The sequence below is a fragment of the Rutidosis leptorrhynchoides genome, chromosome 10 (genome assembly GCF_046630445.1).
Source record: "Rutidosis leptorrhynchoides isolate AG116_Rl617_1_P2 chromosome 10, CSIRO_AGI_Rlap_v1, whole genome shotgun sequence".
Lineage (NCBI taxonomy): Eukaryota > Viridiplantae > Streptophyta > Magnoliopsida > Asterales > Asteraceae > Rutidosis > Rutidosis leptorrhynchoides.
In genome coordinates, this window is record NC_092342.1 from 131,526,521 (window position 1) to 131,537,470 (window position 10,950).

The window sequence follows — 10,950 nt, forward strand, 5'->3', positions numbered from 1 at the left end:
CCAGAAAGATTGGTTGGTCGGTCAATTTTGAAGGTAACACTCTCCCCATGTGATCGTAAGATCAAGGTTTGATTGTACACATCAATGACAGCCCTATTCGTATTCATGAAAGGTCTTCCTAACACTACTAATGTGTGTAGGTCTTCCTTAATATCCACTACTACGGAATCCGTAGGATACAAGAATTTGTCGACTTTCACCAAGATGTTCTCAACTATGCCCTTAGGATATCGAATTGTGTGATCAGCGAGTTGGATTGTCATTTTAGTTGGTGACAAGTCTCCTAACTCTAATCTCTTGTAGAGAGAGTAGGGGATTATGTTGATACTTGCTCCTAAGTAAACTAGCGTATGAATGGTTGCAGAGGGTAGATTGAACACGAGAAAACGAATCGGCCCATATCTCCTAGCTTCTGTGGTAGAGAGTTCCTAAGTAATGCAGATCATTCTTCACTTAGTGGAATTTTGTTAGAATCTGGTATCCTTTCCTTTGTATAGAGAAGCTTTCGGATGTATCTCTTATGGTTGGGGAATTTATACATAGTGTCGAGGAATCTTCCATCAAGTTTGAAGGAATCAAGCTTGGATGACTCTTCTTGTAGCCTTCCAGGATAGGGTACGCGAACTGAAGTTTCAGGTGTCAGCTTTTGAGTATATGTCGATTTGTTCTTGAGCCTAGCTGACCTTCTCCGTGGTTCTTCCTCTGGGATTACGGAATCCATTTGCTTGGCTTCTTCTATGTGGCGATTTTGGATAGTATTACTTGGTAACCTTCCCTGCGGTCGGCTTTCAAGGTGTTGTGATAACTATCCGAGCTGCGTCTCCAGACTTTTGAGCAGAGCCAATTGATTTCTCATTAGTATCTTCGTCTGATCTTGCCTGGCTGCAGTTCTCTGATTTAGCTATTGTTGTCCTTGAATGAACTGAGTCAACTGATCATCAGCTCCGAGAGTGGGGTTAGTTGCTTTTGTAATCTGGGTGGTAGGGGAATTTTCCTCAGCTGGCGGACCAGTGAGTGGAAGTGGTTGATCGTAGGTCAATTGAGATTACTGGGCTGGATAAGGTGGATAGTGATAGCGAAAAGGTTGGTTGTTTCATTGAAATTGATTAACCCTAGGTTGTTGATTGAATCCGGGATTTAGTGGATGAGCTGGGTATTGAACGTAACTGAGTGAACCATCAGGGTTTTCGTACTCAACTTGATATTCTTCAGTAGGTTGCGGGTTGGTACAATTAACACAAGCCTGAGCTTGGTTGACCAGTTGCGTCTGCGTCTTCAATTCTCCGAGTTGTTTAGCAAGATATTCCATCTTATCTGTGAGGGATTTGATGGCCTCTGCTTGATTGTTAAGTGCAGGGAGTGGGGCAGATGATGAAGTTGTTTCACCATTGTTCCAGTCATGATGATGCATTGTCATGTTCTCGAGCAATTCCCATGCTTCGACTGCGGTTTGGTTCATCAGATTCCCTTGAGCTGCTGCATCGATCGTCGTCCTATGATTTACCGTAAGACCATTTTAGAAGGTATAGATTTGGGCTGACCATTCTAGCTGATGATTAGGGCATTTCTTCAGCAAGGTTTTGAATCGCTCTCATGCAGTGTAAAGAGATTCATCATAACTTTGTTTGAAGTTAATGATATCTTTCTTTAGTTTGGTTTGTTTAGAAGGAGGGAAATATTTGGTTAGGAATTTAGTAGCCATCTCCATCCAGGACGTGATGGAATCTTTTTCCAGACCTTCGAACCAGGTTTGAGCATGGTGAGTGAGAGAATAGGGAAACAAGTATAGCCGGACTATATCTTGTCCTATCCCTGGCTGTTTGTAGGAGTTCGAAAAAGATATAAATTTATCAAGGTGAGAATTAGGATCGTCATTCGGTAATCCATGAAACTGACAGCTATTCTGGATGAGCTGGATGATGTGATGTTTTAACTCGAACGAGTGTCCTTGAATCTCTGGAAATCTGATCGGTCCTCCTCGACCTTCAATCGAGGGTTTGGTAGTTTCTGCTAAAGTGACGCGTAACGCCATTCGATTTCTGATTCGTGCTTCCTTGCGTGCTTTAGAGATTATTGCGTCTAGATCAGGTACGAACGGCCCTGGTCTAGATCGAGTTTGGGTCATACACTAGGTATGCCTTTTTGTTTTTAATTTTTAGCAAATAAACTAAATTTCTAAAGTAATCTAAGGTAATCTAAACTAGTCTAAGGTAGCCTAATCTAAAGTAGTCTTAGTCCAAGGTAATCTAATTTAATTAACTAACTATCCTATGGTTGAATATGTTTTTGGTTCTGACTACGGATTCCCTAGTATTTCGATAACAGATCTCTGCACGAACTATTCAACAAACCAAGTGACCAGGCTGACTACGGAGAGGCAGGATCCTTTTGGTCCCAATATAATTGGCGACTGTTCGGAAAATCCAACAACCAAGTCCGTGTATAATTGTCTTTCTTAGACACCACCAAATGCTTGTGAATAAGTTTGATAAAGAGCAGTATTGCCTGATACCAGTTCCCCGGCAGCGACGTTAAAAACTATACTCCCCCTTGATATGGGCGAAACGGACGGTTTGGTTTGTGCGGTGCCGTAAGGCCGCAGCACGTCAGAATCAACCACCAAGGGGGTGAGTACTGTTTTAAATTTATATTTAGCGGGGCCTAAATTGTACTACTCCTTAGTATGAGTAAGGGAAGTATGACCTAGAGTCATATTTTTGAGATATCAGTAGAATCGAACCTATATTTAAGCCTAAGATAGTTAGAAAGGAGTAGTGGTTATTTAATTTTAGAATTTTCTAATTTATAAGACAGATAAAGTAAATGTGATAAAACTCGTAATTCAGATAAGATTAAAGTGAGCGCATACTATGACTTCATCAGTTATTCTGCTGAGATTATGGAATGCTGGCTCATGAATAGGCAGAGGCCTTGTATTCATTACACTGGTCCTAAATGCCCCTGTCATAAGACATGTCACTGGGTACTGTGTTAGACTTGAAGATTCTGAATAGACAGCAACGTCCCTTACCCCCGACGCCCGTGCAGTCTGACTACAGGCATACACGTTCAGACGGCTCATCCAAATGAGCGACTCGTTTGAGTGACGTATTAACATTCCACAATGGTCTAAACTTTCTTAATCAAAATAGAATACATGGTTTACCATATCCGAGAGACGTGATGTGTTTCAATGCTTTCATTAATGATTGGTTTTAAAAGATAGTTAGGCCCTTAAAAAGAGTTCAACCATAAAGAACACCATGGCCAAGTCAAGCTGACTTCCATGAACACGTTCGGTTATCCTTACGGTCCAATCCTTTATGTGTCTAAACAAATAGTTCCTTAATTAACTAAGAGTCCCTTAAGCAGGGTGAAATGCTTGAGACCGCGTTACGGTGCAGTGTACTAATTAACACTGACCGGATTTCATGGCCTTACTTAGCAGAGGTACATCTTAGAACAACCGCTATGCTTCAGCGTGCACGTATGAAGTTTATATGCTTGGTGACTACACTAGCATGGTCTGGGACCGACAATGTACTAAGGGTCTAGTAAGATGTTTCACTACAAAAGAGTCCATAGTCGGAATCCAAAGCTCGATAGACTTACTATAACCGATGTGCCTCAATCGATCTTACGTTGTGTCCAATAGACTTCTCTTACCAAGGGGTGACACAGATAGTGTACTCTGAATCAGGGTTCGCGACTTCCCAATAACAGAGCCAATAACTACGTTCTATTAGTTATTGATGTTATGAGAGGCGTATATGAAATAGCTTATATTTTACTAGGAAATACTATTAAATATGATACAATTTTACACAAGATATTTATTTATTTATAGAATGGATATACCTAAACCTTGCTACAACACTATAGGCAGTGTACCTAATCGTAGAGTAGTATAGTTTTTAGTAAGTCCGGTTCGTTCCACAGGGAGCTGGCTTATTTCACACTATATTTTAATTAACTATATTTGTACAAAATATATATAATTATATATAATAATATATAAAAGGGGGTTTACCGTTTAATGACCGGTTTGTCGATTTTATATTTTAAGCGAAGCGTAAAGTAAATGACGATATTTAACTAACAATATAAAATAAATAACAATAATTAAAATGACAATAAATAAAAGTACGAGGAAATATGAAATAAAATATATTATGCTTATTTAAACTTCCGTAACCATGATGTTTAACGTTTTGATTTTATTTTATTGTCATGGGTTAATTGTCCTTTGTCCTGGATGTATTTGAAACCTATCTGGTTTTTGTCCATAATAGTTCATCGGTCATAATTATAAACTGCTCGGCAAATTTAACCTTATACCCGAAGTCAAATATTCCAACTAACTTGGGATTCCAACTGTAACAAGGTCTTAATACTTTGCTTAATGAATACACCAGGTTATCGACTGTGTGTAAACCAAGGTTTTAATACTTTGTTAATAATTACACCAATTACCCTTGAATATAATCCACCCCTGTTTTAATGAGTCCGTTGACTATTAATCCATCCCCGTGTCCGGTCAAATGAACAATAATTCGTACTTATAAATATCCCGCCCATCGTGTCCGATTAAGCGTATGTGGTTATATATAGATACGTCAAATCATAACCTTTATATTAAATTAACGAGGTATCATTAATTTAATATAAAGCCCATTAATAGCCCATAGTCTAATTTCCACAAGTGTCGTTCTTTTGTCCAAACCCCAATTATGGTACAAAGCCCAATAACCCCATCTTTAATATTTAGTCCAACATCATAATTACTTCGGCTCAAATAAGCATAATAATAACTTAGTTACGAGATATTAATTTTAAAAAGGAGAACATAACTTACATTGAGTATTTATCGCGTAGTGTTACACGGACAGAACTTCGACTTTAGAGCCCGTAAAATAACGTTTACATAACCCAAACTAATCTAATATAAAACTACACTATACTATATATATATATATATATATATATATATATATATATATATATATATATATATATATATATATATATATATATATATATATATATCTATAATATATGTTTATTATTATTACAGAGGAGTATTATTATTATTATTTTGTTGTTTTAAACTCGGCAGAAGCTCGTTGTATTTATAGGACATTTCTGATTTTGGCTGCTCCACGAGTGTGGAGGTTTAAGCCTTCACAGCTCCGCGAGTGCGGAGTTACTGAATCCAGCTCACCAAATTTTGGATCCTAGCTTTGTCGACATATTTATTATATATATATATAATATATAAATAATTTATATAATTATTTAAATATTATATTATATTCTTGTGCATAGTTGACTTGTAATTTTAGGCCCGTTGCGTCGCGCGTTGATAGTTGGCTCAGGTCCCGGTTCCAGATTTTTGAACGTCCTTTCGTATAATTTAATATCTTGTACTTTGCGTTTCACAACTTGTACTCTTGTCATTTTTAGACGTTTCTCATCAATAAATTGAACCACTTGGATTGTATCTTGTACATTTGAGCTTTTTGGACGTTTGCGTCTTCAAATCTTCATTTTCGCCTTTTGTCTTCGCACTTATTTAATATAAACGAATATTACTTGAAATAGAACAATTGCAACTGAAAACTTTACATATTGGAAAGATATTGCGCCTAAATATATGTTCATTTGGAGCACTATCAAATATCCCCACACTTGAATGTTGCTTGTCCTCAAGCAATACAGAACTTGAAATTAAATCACACAAATCACTTCTTTATTCTTCACACTTTGTACATCTGTGATTTTGATATGGCGGTATGAACAATGATAGTAACGATGTGGTTTACAGTCCCACATAACTATGAAAATTTAGATCCTTTAAGGAAATTGGATCTTTATGAAAACATTTGATCTTTTGAAAATTCAATCTAGCTTTTACCCTAAATAAGTTTTTCGAAATAACCCTTCACCGGTGTTGCAAAATATTTTTGTGGGTTTTGTGGGTTTCAGATTTGAAAATTTTAGCTCAAAACTTATGGTTTTGTGTCACCCACTTTCTAACCTTGTATTAGGTAAGCAACACGTCCAGTATACTTGCTCCGTATATTACCTTTCGGTAAACTACCGTCCGGTTGTAAAGGAAAGCGTTGAACAAGAAACTGTTAAGGCAATGTCCCGTGACAGGCTTTTGATTATGGTCTATATCGTGTCGGATGCTAGTACTATCCTTTGTATGAGCAATAGTAAAGATCATCCTATAGTTTTTCGGTCTGGCACAAGGTCCTGTCTTCGACCATGCTATACAACCACCGTTCTTACGGTTGACACCCGATTTGGTTCAGGTGACCTAATGAATTCCATGTGAATTCTTAGGATTTTACGTTCAACGGTAATGAACGCATTGAAAATGGGTTTTTAGAAAACAAATCAGTTTGTATTTTGATAAAAATATTTTCTCGTTCAAGCTCGAGTTTAGATATCATTGAATTTCATGAGCTTGTAATTCTCAATCTTTAAGGTCAATCTCAAGGATTGAGTAATATCAGGCTTAAAAGCTGATTTTTAATCTTTAAGGAGATTATCCTTTCTAGGGGTCTGATTCATTAGTCTTATCAAGCTAATTTGCACGGTGCCCTCCCCATTTTACGAGACAGATCCTCTCATGGTTTTGATAAGTCTGACCACTTGGAGACCCTGTTTGATGCTGAGGTCCGTGGATTTCCTGCTAATTTTAGAGATGACTTTTCTAGAATTTTCGTCAACCTACAGCTGGTCTGGACGACAACTTCTTGACCTAAATCAAGAAGTGCGTGTCTTTTTCGGAAGACTTTACTTCCTTTTAATGATGGAATTGATTCATCGTGTAGATCCATCTTTCTTTCAATAAATCGGGTAAAACAGTTAATTTAGTCCAAAATAAAAGTAGCTGCATTAAATTTTACAGAAACATGTGATAGATAGTTTTTAATTGAATAACTTGGTACATTCTCCCCACACTTGGCTTTTTTCATGCGTCTTTTTATATCCTAATAAATAAATTCAAGCGTTTTAGTAGTTTCTCAATTTATGTCCTTTCCGAGGTAACAATAATTTCGGCATTAACATCTAGTTTTATCGTTCATAAATATGTATAAACATGATGTTGAATTCATTTAGTTGAAAAATTTTAAAATTTTCACAATATTTAGAAAATAAGCCAAGTATAAACCCGAGAGAATTTATAACCCTTCCCCACACTTGAGATCATGCAATGCCCTCATTTGCATGAAATCAGACTCTAATTATAAATTCATGAGGGTGATTAGTGTAGAAAAGTGATTGAAAATACCCAGTTTGTAATTACAAAGCTCGTCGAATGATAGATGGCGCACCAAATCGTTCATTCCTTCTTGTTTTATCACACACGTTTTTCTTCAAAAACGGTTGCTTTTCTGAACTGTTTGCTAATTTTTGAAAATGCGTCTTTTACCCTAATCGTGCATTTTTATTAGCGAGTTATACACTAATCCGAACCCCTAATTTAACGTTAAGTGGGGTTAGACTTCCCCACACTTAGCTGACGACATGTGAAGTCGGTAGAATAAGTTCCATGAATTAAAATAGTGAGCCAGTTATTTACATCTCGGGTGGTGTATATTATATCAATGGGTTTAAAGTTTAGACCCACCCGATCGTCACTACTTAATTCTTTTTTTAAGTGAGCTTTTAGTAAATAGATATGTCTCTTTTCTAGTTCTTGGTCAAATGGATCGTTATACACCGACATACATACTATAGGGTGGACAATTCCTAACATTTCCTTCCGTTCATTCTCGGGATCAAAGGTTTCACCTTTATTACCCAATTGGGTGAAATTCGAGGTGTCAATATCTATTACAGCTCGTAGTTCATCTTCGATGGATGACTCGTCTATTGAGAATATTGGGTTGGAAGGTTGTGGAATGGTGAATTTCAGGATCGAAGTAGATTCTTCTTCATTAACGGTACTTATCGGTCCCACTACTTTGGTTCTGGGGGTAAAATTTTCAGCATTATCGTTTTCCCAAGAGTACAAATTTGTCTCCCTTACTTCTTCTTCATCCATAGATGGATCGTTGATTTCGTCGGTTGAGGCTAATGTGTCGATATGTTGTGAAATTGGTAAAGCTGAATAAAAAGTATCATCGGGATAGTTGGTGATTTCGGAGCTCTCGAATTCATCAAAATTCGATGATATGAGATTTTCTTGTACAATATTCCTCAGATCAAAAGGTGTGTAATCTGATAGAGTTTCAGCTTGCCTATTTACAAACTCTCTTATTTGTTCATTTTGAGCATCGAGTTCTTCGAGTTTGATTTTCATATAATCTAAAGAATTTTCAGACACGTAATTTTCCTCGTCCTCTGGTTGTTGAGTTTGGAAATATTCTTGGGAATAATCCCAAGTTGAATTGTATTCTTCATAATCGTTCCATTCAGGTTCCATGGGTTCATAATTTTCCATAGGAACGTAATAATAACATTCCCATGTTGAGTGATAATCTCCACAGATTTCACAACCAGTTATTGTTTCATCATTCGTGATCCAAGATTGACCGAACGAATTGTCATCAACACCCGTTTGAGAGTATTGATTAAATTGATTTCGGATGTCATAAAGAGTTTCCAAAATATTCTCGAGATTTTCCATAATGCGCTTATTACCAAATTTTAGCTACAATGTGGTGCATTTACTAATTATCCTATTAGTTTTAAAACTAAAAATTAGATAAGTTATCAAATTAATAGACTTTTCTGATTTTGCCCACGTTTCGAATAGCCAATAGATGAAGCAGGGAGCCAGAACCCTTTAAATCGGAAGCTCACAACTCAGCCACTAACAAATCCAACTATTACTACGAACCAGAAAATTTGGATGTCTATCAATTTAACTGCTTAAAATAATTTTTTGTTTTTGAAATTTTAGAGAAAAAAAAGATAAAATTCTATGTCCTAAAAACTAGATTGTCGAGAAATAAGAAAGAAAAAGATCGCGTCGGAAAACGTCTAAAAATAAAAGGTCGAAAAATAATAAAAAGAACGTAGCGTCGAAACTTAAAAGTCTAAAACTAAGAATTAAAGGTTGCGTCTAAAGGTATTAAAGCTTAAAAGAAATTCTATATCCAAAACGGCAATTACTTAAAAAGGTACTAAAATATTAAAACGGCGTCGCAAAATTCTAAAGCACCTAAATCTTAGTCTAAAGAAAAAGCACTTAAGGGATTTTACGGCAAAGCCTAAAAATCTATAAATACTAAAAGAACTATGGCAAAATACTAACTTAAAACTAAATACGAACGACAATAAAAATTACGAATTAAACGATAAAAAAATACAATTTATAAAAAGAAACTAAAAATGGTAAAATTACAATTTTAATAAAAATATTATTTTTATATTATTATTATATATTATATATTATATAAAATTATTAATCTATAATAATAATACTTAAAATTACAAATTAATATAACTAGATATAAAAATATATTATTAAATAAAACCCTAATTAGGTTTAAGTAATAATAATATATTAATTAACCCTAATTGTGTAATTATTACGTACAAGATTGCAGCTGTCAGAGCAGCTCCGCGAGTACGGATACCTACAGCCCAAAAAGCTCCGCGAGTGCGGATTAATGCAGGCTCAAACTGGTTCGTTTTTTTTATTTTTTTTTTACTTTTATATTGTTTTTCTAAAAATTATATATAAATATATTTATAAAAATATAAATTAAAAATATAGCTTTTCGCCGAGTTTCCCGGCAGCGGCGCCAAAAACTTGATGTGTGTAGCGTGGGGTACGAAATAGCTTATATTTTACTAGGAAATACTATTAAATATGATACAATTTTACACAAGATATTTATTTATTTATTTATAGAATGGATATACCTAAACCTTGCTACAACACTATAGGCAGTGTACCTAATCGTAGAGTAGTATAGTTTTTAGTAAGTCCGGTTCGTTCCACAGGGAGCTGGCTTATTTCACACTATATTTTAATTAACTATATTTGTACAAAATATATATAATTATATATAATAATATATAAAAGGGGGTTTACCGTTTAATGACCGATTTGTCGATTTTATATTTTAAGCGAAGCGTAAAGTAAATGACGATATTTAACTAACAATATAAAATAAATAACAATAATTAAAATGAAAATAAATAAAAGTACGAGAAAATATGAAATAAAATATATTATGCTTATTTAAACTTCCGTAACCATGATGTTTGACGTTTTGATTTTAATTTATTGTCCTGGGTTAATTGTCCTTTGTCCTGGATGTATTTGAAACCTATCTGGTTTTTGTCCATAATAGTTCATCGGTTCATGATTATAAACTGCTCGGCAAATTTAACCTTATACCCGAAGTCAAATATTCCAACTAACTGGGGATTCCAACTGTAACAAGGTCTTAATACTTTGAATAATGAATACACCAGGTTATCGACTGTGTGTAAACCAAGGTTTTAATACTTTGTTAACAATTACACCAATTACCCTTGAATATAATCCACCCCTGTTTTAATGAGTCCATTGACTATTAATCCATCCCCGTGTCCGGTCAAATGAACAATAATTCGTACTTATAAATATCTCACCCATCGTGTCCGATTAAGCGTATGTGGTTATATATAGATACGTCAAATCATAACCTTTATATTAAATTAACAAGGTATCGTTAATTTAATATAAAGCCCATTAATAGCCCATAGTCTAATTTCCACAAGTGTCGTTCTTTTGTCCAAACCCCAATTATGGTACAAAGCCCAATAACCCCATCTTTAATATTTAGCCCAACATCATAATTACTTCGGCTCAAATAAGCATAATAATAACTTAGTTACGAGACATTAATTTTAAAAAGGAGAACATAACTTACATTGAGTATTTATCGCATAGTGTTACACGGACAGAACTTCGACTTTAGAGCCCGTAAAATAACC

The 10,950-nt window shown here is 35.1% G+C and overlaps 1 non-coding gene across 1 annotated transcript; it reads left to right on the plus strand.

The window, feature by feature from the left end:
- The first annotated feature begins 1,547 nt into the window (after positions 1 to 1,547).
- LOC139874003 (small nucleolar RNA R71) lies at positions 1,548 to 1,653 on the plus strand. The gene has a single exon (XR_011767708.1). It is a non-coding gene; the product is annotated as a small nucleolar RNA R71 (small nucleolar RNA).
- Positions 1,654 to 10,950: the final 9,297 nt, after the last annotated feature.